Source organism: Perognathus longimembris, chromosome 2 (assembly GCF_023159225.1).
Source record: "Perognathus longimembris pacificus isolate PPM17 chromosome 2, ASM2315922v1, whole genome shotgun sequence".
In the NCBI taxonomy this organism is placed as follows: Eukaryota; Metazoa; Chordata; class Mammalia; order Rodentia; family Heteromyidae; genus Perognathus; species Perognathus longimembris.
Window position 1 is genome coordinate 104,978,211 of NC_063162.1, and position 20,296 is coordinate 104,998,506.

A 20,296-nucleotide genomic window follows, 5' to 3' on the forward strand; every position below is an offset into this window, starting at 1 on the left:
TCTGAACTCTCTTGGTTGTGTGGGAATTGCAGAAATAGGGAAGGAGCACAGAGGGCTGCACTCATGTGACTTTGCATTCAATGTGCTCATCTTTATTATTGTTGGATGTGGGGCTTGAACTCAGGGTCTGGGTGCTCTCTCTGAGCTCTTCAGCTCAAGGCTAGCACTCTACCATTTTGAGTTACAGCCCCACTTCTGTTTTTTGGGTGGTTAGTTGGAGATGAGAGTCGCAGGAGGACTTTTCTTCCTGGGCTGGCTTCTAATCATGATCCTCAGATCTCAGTCTTTTGGGTAGCTAGGAGTATAAGCCTGAGGCACTGCACCTGGCTTCAAGTGCTCATCTCTAAGTCAATGTTAGCTTCCTGGTCTGCCTTTCTCCTGGGAAATGTGGAATCTAGGTGAAAAAAGCATCTTTTGGTAAGGTCTGGGCAGGTGCTAGACAGGGTCTGTCTCCTGTTTCAGGCCCTGAGTTTCATCCTTATTTCTGAAGTCATTAGTTGACACCAGTTGCAATGGATGGCTTAATAAACTACTATTTGGAGGTTTGGTTGCATGGGTTGGTTTTCTTCGCTCTTTATTTTAAAATTTACTTTCTGCATTTTATTATTTTTTAAACATTTTATTGTGGAGGTCATGTACAGAGGGGCTACACTAATATAAGTAAGGTAATAGGATTTCTTTTTTTCTTTTTTTTTTTTTTTCCTCCCTGTCCTGGGGCTTGGACTCAGGGCCTGAGCACTGTCCCTGGCTTCTTTTTGCTCAAGTCTAGCTCTCTGCCACTTGAGCCACAGCGCCACTTCTGGCCGTTTTCTATATATGTGGTGCTGGGGAATTGAACCCAGGGCTTCATGTATGAGGCAAGCACTCTTGCCACTAGGCCATATTCCCAGCCCCCGAGATTTCTTTTTGAACAGAGTTACTCTCCCTCCTTTTCAACTACTTCTCCACCCCACCCTGACTTCCCTTTTCCCCAAGTTATAAAGTTCATTTCCATGGAGTGTCTAGTCAGTGTTACTGGTGCATTGGTTTACCCTATGTCACACTGTTTTTGTGATTCCGCTCTCCTCTGTAAATCAGGTAATCTTACATACAAGACAAAGGGTATGGATATCAAAAACAGTGGCAACAAGGAATAAACCAGAGGGGGAAAAATAACTACAAATATTATGCTTAAAAAAAACCCTCTATTTCCATTTATTGGAATTCATTCAATACTATGCCCTCATTTTTTTATGTATAAAGGAAAGACGTGCATTTTGCAGAAGCATAAATGTATTGTTGCCAGAGTTCACCATGCTTCAGATTTATTTTTTTAATAGTAAAAGTTCTAAGCAAGTTGAAATTCACCATGCAAAACAAACATTTTCAGGGCAGATCAACAGGTAAAAATAAATTCCCCTGCCTTTGGTCTGAAGGTATTGTCAATATTCATTTCTGAAGGATCATATGCTGGACATTCTCCTGTTGACAAGATTTGGGGTTTGGTAATTAATGTGTAAGGCTGAATCTATTGAGCTACATCACTCTCCGGCATTGCTTGGGTTTTCATTTTTTGGTAGGTCGTGAGTGTGACCTCAGAGCCGGGACTCTGTCTTAGAGCAATTTTGCTCAAGGTCAGAAGTCTTCCACTTTGAGCCACAGTGACACTTGTGGATCTCAGGTAGGAAATTGGAGATAGGATTCTGCTGGCCTTTACTGCTTGGGCTGGCTCAGAAGAGAGATTACCAGCCAGTCAGCCTCCTGACTAGCTAGAGTTACAGGTGTGAGCCACACATGCCCAGCTCCTCCCTTGTTTTTTTTTTTTTTAATTTTTAATTTTTTTTTCCTGTATTGTGAAAGTGAAGTACAGAGGGGTTACAGTTTCATATATAAGGCAGTGAGTACATTTCTTGTTCAACTTGTTACCTCCTCCCTCACTTTCCCTCCACCTGCCCTCTCCCCCCCATGAGTTATATAGTTGGTTCACACAAAATGGTTTTGTAAGTGTTGCTTTTGGAGTCGTTTGTCATTTTGTCCTTTCTCTTTGGTATTCCCTTTCTCTTCCCTAGTTCTAATACACGTATATACAGTATCCAGGGTACTACGATGAGGTACCATGAGTGATAGCGGAGGTAAAACCACAGGAAGGGAACACAAGAGAAAAAAAAGGGTACTGTTTCACATGACATGTTGAAAATAATTACAATAATGATTTAATACTTGTTTCCCTAACGTGGAGCTCCTTTCACTTAGCATCATCTTAGGGCATAGCTATTGGGCTAGTGTGATGTTCTGCTATAACTAGCCTAAACTTATACTAATTATTCCCTATGAGGGTAACCACAGAGTCCATGTTTCTTTGGGCCCGGCTTACTTCACTTAGTACAATTTTTTTCCAATTCCTTCCATTTCCTTATGAATAGGGCAATGTCATTCTTTCTGATAGAGGCATAGAATTCCATTGTGTGCATGTACCACATTTTCCTGATCCACCTATCTACTGAGGGGCATCTAGATTGGTTCCATATTTTAGCAATGACAAATTGTGCTGCGATAAGCATTGTTGTGCTGGTGGATTTAGTGTAGTCTTTCTTGTAATCCTTTAGGTAGATGCCCAAAGGGGGGCTGCTGGGCAATAGGGGAGCTCTATGTTTAGCCTTCTGAGGAACCTCCATACCACTTTCCAGAGTGGTTGGACAAGTTTACATTCCCACCAACAATGTAGTATGGTTTGCAGTTGATTTTTTATTCTCCATATCCTCTTCAGTCGTACTACTTTTTGGAGCTGACCAGCTGGCTTGACCTTTCATGAAATTTGGAATGGGGGCAGGTCAGATATTCTCTTCCTCCTCCTCTATGCCCATAGAGGGTTTTTTCCTACATTGCTGTGCCTTGGGGAATCTTGCCGCTCTCTTCCTTCTCCATGTCCATCAAGTTGGACTATGAACTTCTGGAATGGGGCAACAAGCTATTCTCCATCTCACACTCAGTCTCCATGTTCTGGTGTTATAGGGGATACATGGAGAGAATGAGCCCTGCTGTCCTCCTGCCTCTCCTGTTCAGTGCTCCAGCAGGTCTGATCACTGTTTTGGATCAAGAGAAATGAGACTGCTGTTACTGCAGCTGCTCTTGCTGGAGCAGAAAGAGGCTTGTGGCACTCAGTTGCTCCCTGGCCCTCTGATGAGGGGCTCCAGAGGTGTTATGGAGACACAGACATTGTGCGATTCCTGGCATACTCGTACTTCTGCTGCTCTGCAGGCAGGCAAGCAGCACAATAAAAATCACTATTTCTCTTTAGGAAAACATTGTAAGAGGACTGATGTACAGATCAGGGGCAAGGCTGTGTCCCAAGGAGGGGGCATTTACAAGGGCAGAGAGATCGTTCCCCTGGTTCTGTTGCTTGAGGAGCATCAGATAAGTTGCACTGGCAGCACTAAAGGGCATGCCATACAGGGCTGCCCGCAGCTCACTTGGGTCAAGTACCAGATTGCAGCACATTGTATATAGGATGTGTATATATCTGGCTGTTCCTGGACAGTCTGGTGAGGACTTTGTGAGGCTGCCTCAGTTTGCCTGAGGCAGGAGTGGAGCATCACTTGCCCAAGAGATGGGACTGCTCGGGTGGGCAGTCATTAAGTCAGCACTTGCAGCACTAAAGCAAAGTCCTTGCAGCACTGAGGAAAACATTTCCTTGCCATGAACCTGCCCACTACATCTGTCATTCGAGAATACATCAGCTCTTGCCTCTCAAGGTCACATTGCCCATTACCATCTACTTGCTTCCAGGTTGTCACTTCTTTTTTTCATTCACAGAGGGAACCTCTTTCTTTGGGGATCTTCTTTCATGGAGACATACAACAAAATCAGAGTCTTCCCAAAGCCTTGCTGATCAATACTTTCGTTAAGCTACTTCCAGCCCCTGCCTTGGTCATTTATTGGATCTGTATCAAAGCAATGAGCTGATCAGATGGTATGGAGGTTTTTGCAACAATAGGATCCCAGGGAAAAGAGCTCCACCCTTCATCTTAGCCTTTGTGATCCTTCATTAATGTTCTGCTACTGTTCAACAGGAAGCAGCTTGCTGCTCTGCTCCTTCTCCTTTGTGCCCCTCCAATTAAGGTCTGAAGCTCTGGACCTAAGACAAGTAAGGGGCACTCTTCCTCCTCATCCTCCTCCTCCTCCAGAGGCCTAGAGGTGAACTCCTCTATTGCCAGGTGTGAGGGCCACTTCCTGGGCTCTTCCTCCTCTTCTGGGTCTCTTCAGTTGGGCTCTGAAGCTTTTGAAAGTGGGGCAGGTGAGCTGCTCTCTCTCTCTCTCTCTCTCTCTCTCTCTCTCTCTCTCTCTCTCTCTCTCTCTCTGTCTATGCTTCATGTCGAAGTATTATAGAGAATTTTGTGGAGAGAACCTGCCCTGTTTCTGTTCTGCCTCTTTAGGGGAGCATTGTGGATGTATGGGTGTTTGGGCCACATGCATGGTGGAGGCACAGTGTGGGGAACCTCACAAGGGAGGAGAGGTTGTGTCCCTGGTCTTGTGACTGGAGCAGAACCAAGCAAGTTGCCATGGTGGCACTAAAGGCCTGCCAGGCCTAGATGCCTGTACCTCTCCTGCATCAAGTACCAGGTTGCAGTACATTATGTAAATGATGGCGGGATCTACCTGTCCCAGAACAGTCTGGCAGGGGCTCAGTTTGCCTCAGCCAAGGGTAGCACATCATTGGCTCCAGGGATGTGACTTTTTATGTCAACACTTTAACTGTACATGGAGGAAAGGGTAGGGGGAGTATTGAAGGTAGAAGAAAATTGAAGGAGGTAACAAGTTTGACAAGAACTGTACTCGCTACCTTATGTAACTGTAACTGACAACTTAAAAAAAAAAAAACCATCAGTAATCATGGCACAAATGAAATACCCAAATGCAGAACACATGTAATCTCTCAGGAATATCAATTTATTAAATTAGGGAGACACCATAGGAATGGTAGTGCAAAATGCATACCATGTGGGAAAAATAAAAAAATAAGAAGGGAAAAGAAATCTGTGAAGTATGAACTTTCTTCGAGGTAGGAAGAGGGACGATGGTCTCCAGGTATGTTCAGGCTGTAAGGCACGTCTTCAAGCAGCATGGTGATTGTTTTCCTGCATCTCCACCTGAGCTGAAGGAAGAAAGGAAAGTCAGGGACTGAATCGAACAGTACTACCCCTGACAGGTGAACATCCCTTCCTTCTGAAATTCTATCCTTTTACACATCCTTCTGCCTCACCCTGCCCCCTCCTTTCTTTAAACCTTGACACTGCAATACCAACAGGCAACTGTGAATTAGGGGATGATGAGCTAAAATGATCTCATTGAATCATAAATGAAACAGAGCTCAGAACCCACCTGCTTGTAGCCAGGCTGTCACTGCTGGTTGCCACTGAAAGGATGACACACTTTAAAGTTCTCGACCAGGAAGACAGCAGCAGCACATTTTTCTCAAACAATTAGTAATACACTTCTTCAGCCTCTTCCAATGCCTGCCTCTCCCATTTATGGAAGTTTCTGCCCCTGCAGGATCCAAGGAAGGAGGGGTGCTGCCCCCCATTGCTGCCTCTGTGCCCGTGGTGGGTGTTTCTGCTGCAGTTGGTTTGGTGGCTGGCTCACTTCTCTCCTCTGTCTCCCCTGGGTCCTTCCATTCTTGAACAGAGGTTTCCAGATGTGGGGCAGCCGAGCTGATAGCCCTCTCCCCCTCTGTGCCCGATGTCCACGTATTATATAAGATGTCGGGGAGAGATTCAGCCCTGCTGCACACATGCTTCTCCTGTTTAGGGGCCGGGAGGGAATCAATCCTGCTGCCCACATGTTTCTCCTGTTCAGGGGTCATGCAGATCAGTTCCGTGGGTTGGCCCATGGGGAGGGACACTGTTGCTGCTGGTGGAGCAGGGGGAGGCTGGCTGTCCTCAGTCTCCCCATCTGTGATAGATGTGCTGCGGCTCCAGAGGACAAAGGGAAGACACACAGACCTGGCAAACTTCCTGCCACCCTCCTCCTGCTGCTGCTCAGCAAGCAGGCTAGCAGCAGGGTGGCGCACAGGAGCACTGGCTCTCTTGAATGGCACATATCGACAGGATGGGTGCACAGGTGAGGGACAAGGCGGAGGCCCAGGAAGGGGGCGTCTCACCAGGCAGGCCAAATCTTGGCCCAGGTCTTGCTGCTGCTGCAGAATCTGGAAAGTGGCCATGGCAGCATTAAACTTCCTGCCAGACAGGGCTTCCCGCACCTCCTCTGGGGCAAATCCCAGGTAGGTGGACATTATCTTCAGGATGGCAGGGTCTGGCTGCTCCTGCACTTCTTGCCTGGGACTTGGTATGGCTGCCTCATGGTGTCTAAACCAGGGGTGGTACATTACTTGCCAAACAGTTGGTCTTATATTAGGATTGGCCCTCATCATATAGGCCAAAATCCCTCGAAGCTCAGGGGAGAAGCTTTCTCGGACTTTAAAAATTCCGGCTACCACTTGTTCTTTCAGTACAAGCCTTGACCTGCCATCATAGGGGAGGACTCCCATCACCATATAATAGAGGAGCACACCCAGGCTCCAGACGTCCAGCTTGGGGCCCTGGTACCTCTGCTGCTTGAACATCTCAGGTGGCCAGTAGGCCATTGTCCCACACTCCATGTCCAGCAGCTGCCGTGGCAGGAACCGTGTGCTCAGCCCAAAGTCACAGAGCTTGGCTGTGCCTCTTGTGTCCAGCAGGATATTTTCTGCCTTGAGGTCCCTGTGAGCAATTCCATTGTCATGGCAGTATTTGACGCCCCTCAAAATCTGCCAAAATATTGGCCTGGCCTCTTCCTCCTCCAGCCTGCCCACCTTTTGTACATGGTCCGCTAGGTCTCCATCTATGTACTCCATCACCAAGTACAACTTTCCCCGTGTCTCTACCACCTCGAACAGCTTGACGATGTTCTTGTGCTCCACAGACTTTAGGATGTCCACTTCTGAGGCAAAGCACTCTATGTCCCTCTTGTTCAGGATTTTCACGGCCACCAGGGAGTCCGTGGGCAGGTGCTTGGCCAACTTGATGGAGGCAAAGCCCCCCCACCTAATGGTCCTCAGCACCTCGTAGTGAGCCTGGCGTAGCTCTCTGATTAAGGACCTGCACCAAAGGCGCCACGAGGACATCACCTCTCTACTCTTGCTAGTCATCCTACACAGCACCCTAGCGATGCTGTCTAGGGAGAAAATAAATGAACAAATAAGGAAAATGAAACCAAAGGTAATCAAATATAACAAACAGTAAAATACAAGGAAATGGAATGCAATAGAAAATACACAAATAAAATACAATGAAATGGTATGAAATAATATGTAATAAAGGACTAAAATCTCTACAAAGCCTATGATAACTCTAATGAACACTAAAATGTAAGTATATAATAAATGAATAATAAAATGTAACTACTATCTAATAAACACCTAAGCTAACAAAACCTAAAATATAAATGTAGAAGAATTAGATGAATAATAATAGTAATAAAATGAACAAGAGACCTAAATGCTATCTAATTCTGAACAAGGAAAGTAAAAAAAATTAAGTCAAAGAAAATGTAAGTAAAATAAAAGTAAAACTAAAATAATAAACGTGAAATAAATCAAAAATTAAAAGAAAATGTAATATAAAGGAAATAAAGCTAAAACAACAAAGAGTAAAACAAAAAAAGTCAACCCCCCCCAAAAAAAACCCAAAGTCCACAAGTCAAAGCCAAATCTCAATCCAAATCCACAAACCCCAAAATCCACGCCAAATCACCAAACCGAATCCACAAACCAACAAATCACCACGTAACCAACCAACTAAACTCCAACCACCCAACTACCTACAAGAGTCCACCTGTCACCACCCAGTATATATACAGTCATGGTTATTGTTACCTCACAATGGTGTCTGTGATGTCAGGGCCACCCAGGGCCCCAGCTTATATGGGTGTCGCCCCCTGTGCTCATCTTAGTTCCTGGCCTTCCAGACACTTCTTTCGTGTGTGTTGGACACAGCGTGGCACACAGGGCCTGATCATTGTTCCTTAGCTTTTATACTCAAGGCTGGTGCTCTACCATTTGGGCCAAGGCCCAAATTCTATCTCCTTGGTTATTCATGCAAGATTATAGGTCCAGGGATTTCTAGTGCCTTTGTATGGGTATCCTCACATGTCAGCCTCCTTCTTAGCTAGGATGACGAGCCTTAGCCTTGGGCTTGCAAGACACTTTGAGTTATCATGAGTGCAGTACAAATTTTCTAGGTGGCTGTGCATTTTGACCTTGGATATTTCTGTTGCAACCTGGCCAACCAGGTGGGACTCAAACCCACAAAATAAAGTCACCAGTTCACAATCAGGCTAGGAGCCTTTATTTAGCTGCATGTAGTGTCTATCCCACACCATCAGGATGTGAAGAACAGCCTGGAACTTTAGTAGGGCTGGGTTTTTAAAGGCAAAAATGACATGACCACACCTAGGTGCTCAGGCAAATTCTGTTTAAGTACAAGCAGACATACAGAAGAATTGGCGGCTAGTGATTACAAATAGCAATGACAATTCCAGTGAACGAAGCAATCAAAGCAATGCCATTTAGGTAAGTAAAGTTCTCTGTTCTGAGTGTGACTTGTATTTACCTATTTAATTAATTTACCTTAAATTACTCTATCTCTGAAACTTTAGGCTGGTCACCATTTCCTTTGCAAAAGTGAAGTAGCTCCATTTCAACCTGCTTTCAGCTTACTTGGGTTGGGTCAGCCTCTTCACCTAGGACTAAAGGTGAATTTCTTATCTAGATGTCTCAATTTCTATCCATTGCAATCTAGTCATATGTAGATACTGACCTCTATTATCCCAGCTGATTGTGAGGTTAGAATTGTGAAGATAGCAGTTTGTAGGCAGCCTGGGAATAATAGTCCATGAGAATTCATGTCAAGAGATGAAGCTGCTGTTGTGGTGCATGCCTCTCATCCCAGCTAAGCTGACAAGTGAAAAATAAGATGGGGTTCAGGCTCCTGTCTGTAACAAAAGCAAGTCCCTTTCTCAAAAATCACCAAAAAAAGCTGGGCGCCGGTTGATCATGCCTGTAATCCTAGCTACTCCGGAGGCTGAAATCTGAGGTTCAGGATTCAAAGCCAGCCCGGGCAGGAAAGACCATGAGACTCTTATCTTCAATTAACCACCAGAAAATTGGAAGTGGCACTGTGGCTCAAGTAGAAGAGTGCTAGCCTTGAGCTGAAGAGCTCAGAGATAATACCCAGGCCCAGAATTAAACTCCAAGATTGGGGGGAAAAAATCACCAACATAGATATAAATGGCTGGAGGCTAGATTCAGTGTCAAAGGTCAGCCTAAGGTCAAACACTTCACCAAAACTCACACCTGTCCTATTCTGCAATATGCCTATTACTTCTGCTTTCACATTGCCATTGTTATTAGAATGACCCCAGGAGAGCTACTGTGAACAGACTACTCTTTTCGTTCAGTTCAGGTAAAGATCAAACACGTGTTTGATATGACACTTAGAACATATACTCAGGTTCATTATGAACATTTATCTACCTAGGTGATCCAAAGATGTCCTTTGGGATTCTTTTTTTTTTTTGGCCAGTCCTGGGGCTTGGACTCAGGGCCTGAGCACTGTCCCTGGCTTCGTCTTTGCTCAAGGCTAGCACTCTGCCACTAGAGCCACAACGCCACTTCTGGCCGTATTCTAAATATGTGGTGCTGAAGAATCGAACCCAGGGCTTCATGTATATGAGGCGAGCTCTCTTGCCACTAGGCCATATTCCCAGCCCCCCTTGGGATTCTTTATTTATTTCCTGTACTCCTAGATAGTCAGGAGGCTGACTGGCTGATAATTTATGTTCCAAGCCAGCCCAAGTAGTAAAGGCCAGCAGAATCCTAACCTCAATTTCCCATCTGAGATCCAGAAGGGGCACAGTGGCTCCCTCAGGCCTCAGGCTCTGGACTCCTCCTCAGGCCGGCCAGGCTAGGCTCACAACTCCATTCCAGGAGCTGTCCGGGTTCGTCCCCTCTCGCTCCTTTGGCCCGTCTGGTTCAGCTCTGCTCTGCTTCACTCACCTCCTCTCTCAGCCTGCTGCCCTTCTCTTCTCTCTCCATCTTTCCCCCTCCTCCTACACAGGTAAGCAGCCTATATATATACACTCGGGAATCTGAAGCTTCTATCTGGAGGCTTCTGCTGAAATTAAACTAAGCAACTCTTATCTCTAGGTAGATAGCAAAAATCAGAGGACTCTCAAAGCCAAAATCAAAAATTGGTGTTAGAGTTTCAGCGTTGAGTGAAAAAGCTCAGATAGTGCCCACGACCCGGTGTTTCCCACTATTAAGCACTCAATGTGCCCCAGTAATAATTTTTTAAAAAGGATAAAATGAAACCTGTGATGGGGAATTAACTGTTCAGTCTTCTTGTTCACCCAGGGGATGGTGCTGTGCTCTCCCTTCTCTAGCTCTCAGTCTGTGCTCAAGATTGTACTGAACTACCTCTGATGACTATTTGCCTGTAGTTTGGTAAGCTATACTTTTTTTTTAATTCACTTAGTGTTTTTATTCTTAGTGAGCTATGATTTGAATTCAGGTCTTGCTGCTTTTCAAGTTATGGGCTTAATTAACCCACCTGTTTCTGCTTCCCACAAAGGTTTATTCAAGGCATGGATTACCAAGATTTAAGATTATTTTTAAGGTAAAAATTGGAAATATATAGTCTATAGGTTTTATGCTTTTTGGCAGTAGTGAAGTTAGAACTCAGGGCCTTCTGATTCCCAAACAGATGACCTACCCTGGAGCCACACTGCTTGCCTCCATACTTTTTCTCTCTAGCATGACTTTTTTCATGACTCAGGTGATGTAGTTGAGTGAAGGCTTTATCACAAGCCTATTCCTTTCAGGAGTGTGTGTGTGTGTGTGTGTGTGTGTGCGCGTGTGTGTGTGTGTGTGATGTCATTGAAGGTGGGAATAAATGAAAGGTTTTTTTACACACTGCATCTATAGGGCTTCTGTCTAGTGTGTGTTCTCTGTAAATTTGAAAATGACCTTATCAACTGAAAGCTCACACTCAAAGGAAGGTCATTGGAAGAAATGAAGGCTTTCCCACACTGCTTACATCCACAGGGCCTCCAGTGTGAATTCTTGCAATGAATACTTATATCAGGTGGATTTCAGGAACAGAGGAGACCTTCCCAAGCCACCAGTGAGACCCAGCCCTGGAACTGCCTGGCCTGAGGCACATGTCAGATATGTCACATGTCAGATAAAGAGACTTGCGCCCTACCTCAGCCGTGTAGATGAGCAAGGTGACTCGGTTGACTTAAAGGACAGGATGCACTGCAAAGTGTCTGAGTCCCAGGCACACCACAATTCCAGGCTGCCTGCCGCCCCAGGACTGCGATTGCAGCTGTGTGCTGGCTTCCTCTGTGGCTTGGGCTCTCATCTGCCCTAGCCTAGGGGTGCTGCCTTTGTGGGGAGTTCCAGGAAGACCTGACTCTGGACCAGCTTCACCACTCACCACCTGCCAACCAGAAGCCTCAGTTTGCGGCTCTGTGCAATGAGAGGAAGAATGGGCCTCCTGCCCAGGCTGTGAGGACTCAGGTGGCGCTGGACACGGACAACACCACGTGATGTTACCGCTGAGATGAATCATCGCTGTTGACAGGAGGTGTGGTGTGCAAGTTGCTCACCCCTGCAGCTGTGTGCCAATGAGTGACACACTCGGGTCTGCCATTGGCCTGTCTTTCAGGGCACTGAGAGGTCCAGCCAACTCTGGGGGCCGGAAGCGCCCTCAGAGGGTGCAACAAGGACTAGCCACAGGTTATGTGTCCCTCCAGCCCACCCTTGATGACCCGTCCTAGCACTCACCTTGGCCCGACCCTTGTTGGCAGTGTTCGCGCGTGCGCACCAGCAGCCATCTGTCCTGTGGCCGGCTCCCTATGCCTCCTTCAGCTGCTGCACTGGAGCCGCAGTGGGTCTGCTGGACCTGGTCCTCCAACCTGGTGGGTTCTTCCAGGATGCGAGCCTCCCGGTCTCCTGGACTAGAAGCAGCTGCCACTGCGGCCCATCCGGGCCCTGGGACAAGCCCTGTTACAGTGCCAACTGTTCACCCAAAACGTACAGTTTAAGGCAGTAAATTTTCTTCAAAATGATACATATTTGTCCAACCTCAGATTATTCATTAAGAAAAAATACTTTCAGTAACATGTGTCCTGTGTTCCCCTACTGTGTTCTGCTTGACATATGGCATGTCAATGTTTCCTTGAAGATTACAGGTCATAATTTTCCACCTGCTATTTTAGCACAGCACCTCTAATACTGGTCTTTCATTTGACATTCATACATCTTTCCCTCCAATTAATTTGCATGTTTATTTCTTTCACACTACTTCATCTTCCTTGTACTTCTTAGCATGAGTGGTGAAGTTCTTAAACTACTGTTTGATTATCTACATTTTTGTGAAAGTCTGGAACCATTTCAGAAGTCTCTGACACCAAAGTAGAATGTATTTATTTTGGAAGGAAACCAGCAAGAGTTGAAACCAAACCATTTGGATATATTTTGTGTTTGTACTAGAACTAAATTAATCAGGCCAGAAAATTTGGCTTAGCAATGTCTGACATTAAAAAGATTCCATAACAAAATGAAGCCACTTGAAAAATGAGATAGAAGACAACCCAAAATTTATCCAGATAAGAATGAAATGTAAATGGAACTGCCATTTGCCCTAAATAGGGAGGAAGAAATTAGGATTACATACAGAAGAACAATATACTCATGTAAAATGACATACATTTAAGATTCTCTACCAGGAAGACTATACACATCTCTTTTCATTCTTACAACATCATCTATCTTCATTTACATAGAAGTAGGGAAGGGTAATTAAAGACTACTCAACTCAGGCAGCTTTTGACATGGTATAATGGATGAGTTGGTTGTTACTGAAGGACACATGGAGGTAGACCTCTGTGGAGGCAGCACTGGTGGGCAGATCAGCCCATGGCCCTGTCACTTGTGGGGTAGGTAGTCTTGAGAGTGGAAATTAAGAAATGACATTTGGTGCTAGGTTTGAAGTCTTCTAAAACAATAAACTTCAAGATTTATACATATGATTATTATTTTCTTCCTGAAAACAAGCCATATAGCAAGAGCAATTGCAAAGTTTAGTAGAGGATACTGCAAAAAAAAAAAAAAGCTTTTTCAAGATGTAATTTGTTACAGGTTTGAGTAGAGGTGCATATTTCTACAGTAAATGGAAATGATTAACCTTTAGGGAGTCAATACTTGATGGCATACATAATCTGGTTTCTGACAGAGCATTGCTTTTTAATATTTGTGAGCATATGGGAAAAGTACTTGTCTAGTATGACAGGAATATTGTCAGTTCTACATTTCTAAGTAATCTTCAAATTCTGTTTTTTAATCATATTTGTTCATCTTTTTTTTTTGCTTTTGCTCCAAAAATAATCTGGAAAGCTGATGGATGTTTTCTATATAAGAAACACTCTAAACACACTGATAGAACTAGTGATAAACTAGTAAGGTCATCACTTGACCTCGACTAGCTTTCCACACATCAGCAACTGCCTTATGATGCTCATAGTTTAGATACTTATATGGTTTTCTTGTTCGGCTATTTTTGAAGTGATATTTGTGTGTGTGTGCGTGCGTGTGTGTGTGTGTGTGTGTAGCTTTATTTAACACCCAGTCTTTACTTGAGTGTTATCAAGAGAGTATAAGGCTCAAAATGCATTAAGAAGAAGCAGAGAATCCTGCCAAGTGTCACCTGCTCTGTAGAGGCCCGAAGTGTGTCTCCTACATAGTCCTTAGAGTAAGCAGTTTTGTTGGATGCTTTTAACTCAGTTCATATAGAGTTGTCAAGAGATCATAATGAATTCATGTTGTCTGCCATGGTTGGAAAGGAAAAAGTCATTATCTAAGTAAAATAAATCAGAATGAGATAGAAATGAAATCTAGAAAGCTTTAATGTGCTTTATTCTTTCTGTTCTTCAAACTTGACAAGGAAATTATTTTGTCTCTGTAGATTGGGGGAAGAACCTCTACTCATAGCCATACGGAATTCAACAAGGAATGGGCTAATGATCTGACTCCCTGAAAATCAATTGGCCTTGTCTAATAGCCTTAAGAAAAAATATATCACTTTGACAATAAATAAGTAATTATTTTTAAAAAGGAAAACATGTATTATTTTCACTGTATGCATTTAGGGAAACAGGACAATGAGACATCCTTTTATCATTAATGAGCACTAATAAAAAAGGATAGAATAAAATGGATTAGAAGATTTATCAAGTGTGTTTGATTAACTTCTAAAATTTTTTGAAGTGCCCAGTGTGCAGTGGTTTCCTGGAAGTCTTTTTTTTTTTCCATTAGAGTTGTTAGATTTTTCAGGTTTCATTGTAGAGTTGTAATGGAAAGGAGGACCCAGACATGTCCCTTTCGAGGTGTCTGGTGTTTTCTTCCAGAACACTGGTGAATATGTGCAGTCTCTGTGGTTATACGGCAGGAAGTCTGCAGGTCACACCTCTGCAGGAAGTGTGCCTCTAGGCTCCTCCACTGCCCTTGGGTCTGATGTTAGAGGGGGTTTCAGAGGTAGGGCTGGCACCACTGGCCCTAGAGTTGTGTTCAAAGAGAGCACATGTGGTTTGAGGCTATTGCTCTGCTGGGCAGTGTTTCACTCCTGAGTTCTCAAGACTCTGTGTGTGGAGAATAGAAACATAGAGAAAAAATAGACTTGACTTCAGGGAAGACCTACAGAACACTAAAGAAACCCATGGTTATAACATTGATGCACTCTGCTCATTTTGGGGTTAACCAAGTTGCTTTCGCACTTTTTGTTGTGGCACTAAATTACCTTAAAGATCTCTTCTAATCCTAAAGTTCTCTGAATTTATACTTATCTTTAGCAACAATGTCGCGTAATTTTCAAATTCACAATCATTCTCTTTTTTGTGTTTGGTGGTACTGGATGTGAACACAAACTTACGAGGTTGGCACTTTACCACTTGGGCCACTTTTCCAGCTCTAATCCAGATTATGTTACAACTTTCATAGCAACCTGCTACAGTAATGCCAGGTGCCAGGAGATCATGCCTACAATCCTAGCTACGCAGGGGGATGCAATTCGAGGATCTTGGTTCAGAGCCAGTCATGGAACACAAATCCTTGAGTTCAAGTCCCAGCACTGATAACCGGCAACAACAATAGCAACAAGAAACTTGCCATTCACACATTGGTAGGGAGACAATTCATTTGGATTTTCTTTTTTTTCAATTTTGCTGGTACCAGGGACTCAGGCTTGCTTAGTTGATGCTCTGCCCATTAAGCAACAATTACAAATGTCTGTAGAGTGGTTATTTTTTTTTTATTTTTTATTTTTTGCCAGTCCTGGGCCTTGGACTCAGGGCCTGAGCACTGTCCCTGGCTTCTTTTTGCTCAAGGCTAGCACTCTGCCACTTGAGTCACAGCGCCACTCTGGCCATTTTCTATATATGTGGTGCTGGGGAATTGAACCCAGGGCTTCAAGTATAAGAGGCAAGCGCTCTTGCCACTAGGCCATATCCCCAGCCCAGAGTGGTTATTTTTGAGAAGAACTTTCACTGGCTCTTTTGCTCTGGTTGGTCCTGAACTGTGATTCTGAGCAGTTAGGATTGTAGATGTGAGGGGCTGGGGATATAGCCTAGTGGCAAGAGTGCCTGCCTCGGATACACGAGGCCCTAGGTTCGATTCCCCAGCACCACATATACAAAAAACGGCCAGAAGCGGCGCTGTGGCTCAAGTGGCAGAGTGCTAGCCTTGAGCGGGAAGAAGCCAGGGACAGTGCTCAGGCCCTGAGTCCAAGGCCCAGGACTGGCCAAAAAAAAAAAAAAAAAGGATTGTAGATGTGAGCTACTAGGACCAAGTTGACTTGGATTTTTTAGAAGATACTAGAAAATAGGGTGCGCTTACAAATCGGTAATTCTGAAGTATTCTTTGCATTCAATTATAGTTATTTGAATTGTACCCATTTTAAATGTTATTCAGAGCTTAGAACAATGATGCAGTTTTTAAGCTGTTGCTGAGTAGTGCTAGGAGTAATGAATGAAGTTTGCCATAGTAACTTCTTTTTTGGAAGGTAGGGGAAGTATGGGGTCTTGAACTCAGAGTTTCTGGCTCTCCCTTAGCATTTTAGATGTTGGATTAGAGCTCTATCATGTGAGCCATACTTTCAGTTTCTGATGTTTTGCTAGCTAATTGGAGATAAGATTCTCTCAGATTTGTCTGACTGGGCTAGCTTTGAAGCATGATTCTCTGATCTCAGCCTCCTGAATAGCTAAGATTATTAGCATGAGGCACCAGCATTCAGCTTTGGCAGTACTGTTTAATCACAAGCTTCCTCTTGTATGGAGAACTCCATTACCCAGATGTTCTGAAAATATATTTCTCACGATGGGTGCTTTATTGTCACAGGAATATTGTATGTCAGTAAAACCCAGATCATTTAAGCTCTGATGGACAAAAATTTCTAATTTTGCATAGCTTTTTCCAAAATGTTTTCTCACATTAGCCACCTTTGAAATGAAATCTGGATTCACCAGATGAGATGCTAACTATACAGTTACCATGGAGATAGGTGTCACAATAACAGTGAACGAAATGTAATTTTGGAAGTTTATCCTTTAAGACATGTTTTAATGCTCACTCTTTAGTGAAATATTGACATTCCAACTTCCTGGCATGGAGTCAGCGCTACATGTCTGAACTAATGGTGGATAATAAGGTACAAGAATCCCATGGAAGGCCATGTTTGGTGGTACACACCTATAATCCCACCTTCTTGGTAGGTGAGCTGATGTGGCTTTAGTCACTAGGATAAAACCCCACCTGGAAAATGAACTAAAAGGAGCTGCTGAAATCATGGCTCAAGTAGTAAAGCACTTGCCCAGTGAATGTGAAGTTCTGGGTTTAATTCCCAGTTTAAGAAAGAAAAATATCATTAATTTTGGTATGGTTTAGTTAGGTCAGGGCCAATTTCAACACACATAAGAAGATGGAAGAGGAGGACAATAACAATAAGTAATAGAACATTTTCTTTTTATTCCTTTATTTGATAGTAAAAGTAAAATTTGCCTCAGTTCTTAAATAGACATGAATGAGAGGATACAATATTTGCTGTGCACTTTCTCTTGATAATCCCTTCCATTCCTTTGGAGACTCTGTCAGCTACTATTTAAAGAATAGTTCCTTTCCCAAAGCAAGAGATAGGCTGTGTTCACTGTTATTTATGCACCATAAAGTTTATTTAAAGTAGAGGGTAGCACTCTGGAAGCTGTCTTCAGACAGCAATGCAAAATAGTTCCTGAAGGCTTGAGCTGGTATGCTTGGTATGTTAATCAGTTGCAGTATGTGTTTGTCCCCCACCATAGGAAATTTCTGGAATAACCCTTGGCATTGCCTCTCATGAAGGTAAGTCACTTCCTGTGAGAGACCAAGCCCGAGAGCCATTGAGTAATCACTGAGTGTGATATGACAGCAGTTCTTAGGAATGTTCTTTCTTTTTCTTCCCACCTCCCCCCCCACCACGCTTTGTTAAGTCCTCTGGCCTTGCTACTGCAGGGCCAGCCATGGTGGAGAAGGTGCCCTTTGACTTTCAAACTAGCTGCATTGTCAGTCGGATATCTTGTGCCCATTAGGATATTTGTCACAGTAATTGACTGACTCAGTATCCCCCATAGTCACAGAATAAGGGGTCAGGAAGTAAGGGGGCATGCAGTCTCTCCACTGAGCCTTATCATCCTTAGGGTTGTGCACCTCCTTGAGGTTGAGAGGCTCAGTCACTGTCCCCAGGGCAGCAGAGCTTCACAGATGGTGACAGGTCCTCTCAAGGAAGGGAAGTCCCAGCTAGAACCAATGGCACTAAGAATGTACCGCTTGTTTTTGCTGTTTTATAGAGCTCTGTGCATCACCTGAGGGACAAGTTTGCCTTGTAGAACCAGGCCACACTGACACATTATTCACCTGGTCATGGAAGTGTTACCTTTCTCCCATAATTTAGAGAAGGAAATCCCAGGCAGATCCTTCTGTCTTGCCTACCATTACCTGAAAGTTACATTGTCCTTGTTTTCTTCAGAGCCAAGATTAATGCCACTTCTGCAGGAGGAGGACCACCACCAGGAGCTGCTTATGGGGTTGGTAAGTGGTCTGTGGTCTCCAGGTGTGGCAAACAGTGGGCCCCAAGTGAAAGGGGGAAGGGTCAGTTACCACATCACTTTCTGATCATATTTTTTACTTATTCTTTGAACAGATAGTCATTGACAGTTCTGTAGAGTATAAAGGCCTAATAGTAAACCATCCACACATGATTTCTGAACCCTACCCCCCCTTTTATTGTGCTAGTATCAAGGCTTGAACTCAGGACCTTGTGTTTTCACTTTGCTCATGACTGGAGCTCTACTATTTGAACCACACCTCCCATGGCATTTTCCTAGTTAATTGGAGATAAGAGTCTCACTGACTTTTCTTCCTGGGCTGACTTTGAACCATGATCCTCAGATTTCAGCCTCCTGACTAGCTAGGTTCACAGTCATGAGCCACTGGCAGACGGCAATTTTTTTTTTCTCTTGGGAAGTGTAGTCTATTGAAGGAGATTAATTAACCACACTAGTAAATATGTAATCACACAAATGATGTGTACACACAAAAAAAATACAGTCAGAGATACTAGTTTCAGTTTGAATCTGTAGTATGTCATCAATAAAATACCTAAAATCAATGTGAAAAATTTAAATAAGGAGTTAGTTAATGGTTAAGTATTTGGAAAAAATAAACAACCAAGTAAATTAGTTTCTTCCTACCCCAAATATTCCACCATTTTATGCTACAAATAAGCAGAAATATCAGGTATTGTAAGAAATTTAGTGCAAGAAATTAAACCATATAAAAGATTGTGAGTTAAAAAGGGGACAAACAATGCTGAAATAGAGAAAGCTATTAAAATATTATGGATCATAGATAAGAAAAAGAGATTTGAGTGAGTAAAATCCTAAACAATAGACAACAATCATGAAGGTTAGAAAGACATTTGGAAAACCAAGTGCAAAAACACATGATAAATGATTGCCTTTGGAAAATGAAGTTTATAAATCATTAGCAAAATGGTATCTCAGAAGGGAAGTAGAGAATCAATTTTCAGAAGTAAGTGGCCAAAGTGTCTAGAGTGGGGAGGGCATAGCAAATGGTCAGCATTAGTGACCTTATGACAAGCAGCACAAGTGGGTTTGTTTTGGTTTTGTTGGATGACTTATCAAAATAGCAGAAATTAAAAATGTATAGTAGCAAAGTTGGGGATATATGGGACTGGCTACCCCCCCTCCCCACAGGCACTGGAAACAGTATAATGAACCTAGGAGGCACTATGGTGGTATCTTAGAAGTTTTAAGTCCTTGATCCAGCAAATTCCATTTCTTTTTTTTTTAATTTTTATTATAAAACTAATGTACAGAGAGGTTACAGTTTCATACGTTAGGCATTGGATACATTTCTTGTACTGTTTGTTACCTTGTCCCTCATACCCCCCTCCCTCCTCCCCCTGTCCCCTCCTGAGGTGTTCAGTTCACTTACACCAAACAGTTTTGCAAGTATTGCTTTTGTAGTTGTTTGTCTTCTTTTACCCTGTGTCTCTCAATTTTGGTATTCCCTTTCAATTTCCTAATTCTAATACCAGTACACACTGTTTCCCATATACTCAGATAAGATTACAGAGATAGTGTAGATACAATCACAAGAAGGTGATACACAGACATCATCAATAGTAGAAACTACAGATACACATGGGATGTTGAAAGTAGTTACAACTCTGATACAACAATCATTTTCATAAAATGGAGTTCATTTCACTTAGCATCATCTTATGTGATCATAAGGGTATAGCTATTGGGCTCTTGTGATCCTCTGTTGTGACTTGCCTAAACCTGTGCTAATTATTCCCAATAAGGGAGACCATAGAGTCCATGTTTCTTTGGGTCTGGCTCACTTCACTTAGTATAATTTTTTCCAAGTCCTTCCATTTCCTTACAAATGGGGCAATGTCATTCTTTCTGATAGAGGCATAAAATTCCATTGTGTATATGTACCACATTTTCCTGATCCATTCGTCTACGGAGGGGCATCTGGGTTGGTTCCAGATTCTCGCTATGACAAATTGCGCTGCAATGAACATTGTTGTGCTGGTGGCTTTACTTTGATTTTGTTTCTAGTTTTTTGGATAAATACCCAAAAGTGGGGTTGCTGGGTCATAGGGGA

General features: G+C 43.4%; 1 long non-coding RNA gene across 1 annotated transcript; it reads left to right on the forward strand.

The window, feature by feature from the left end:
• Positions 1-2,241: 2,241 nt before the first annotated feature.
• Positions 2,242-20,080, forward strand: LOC125346934. Its single transcript, XR_007210066.1, has 3 exons — positions 2,242-2,315; positions 14,523-14,525; positions 19,993-20,080. It is a non-coding gene; the product is annotated as an uncharacterized LOC125346934 (long non-coding RNA).
• The last annotated feature ends 216 nt before the right edge of the window (positions 20,081-20,296 follow it).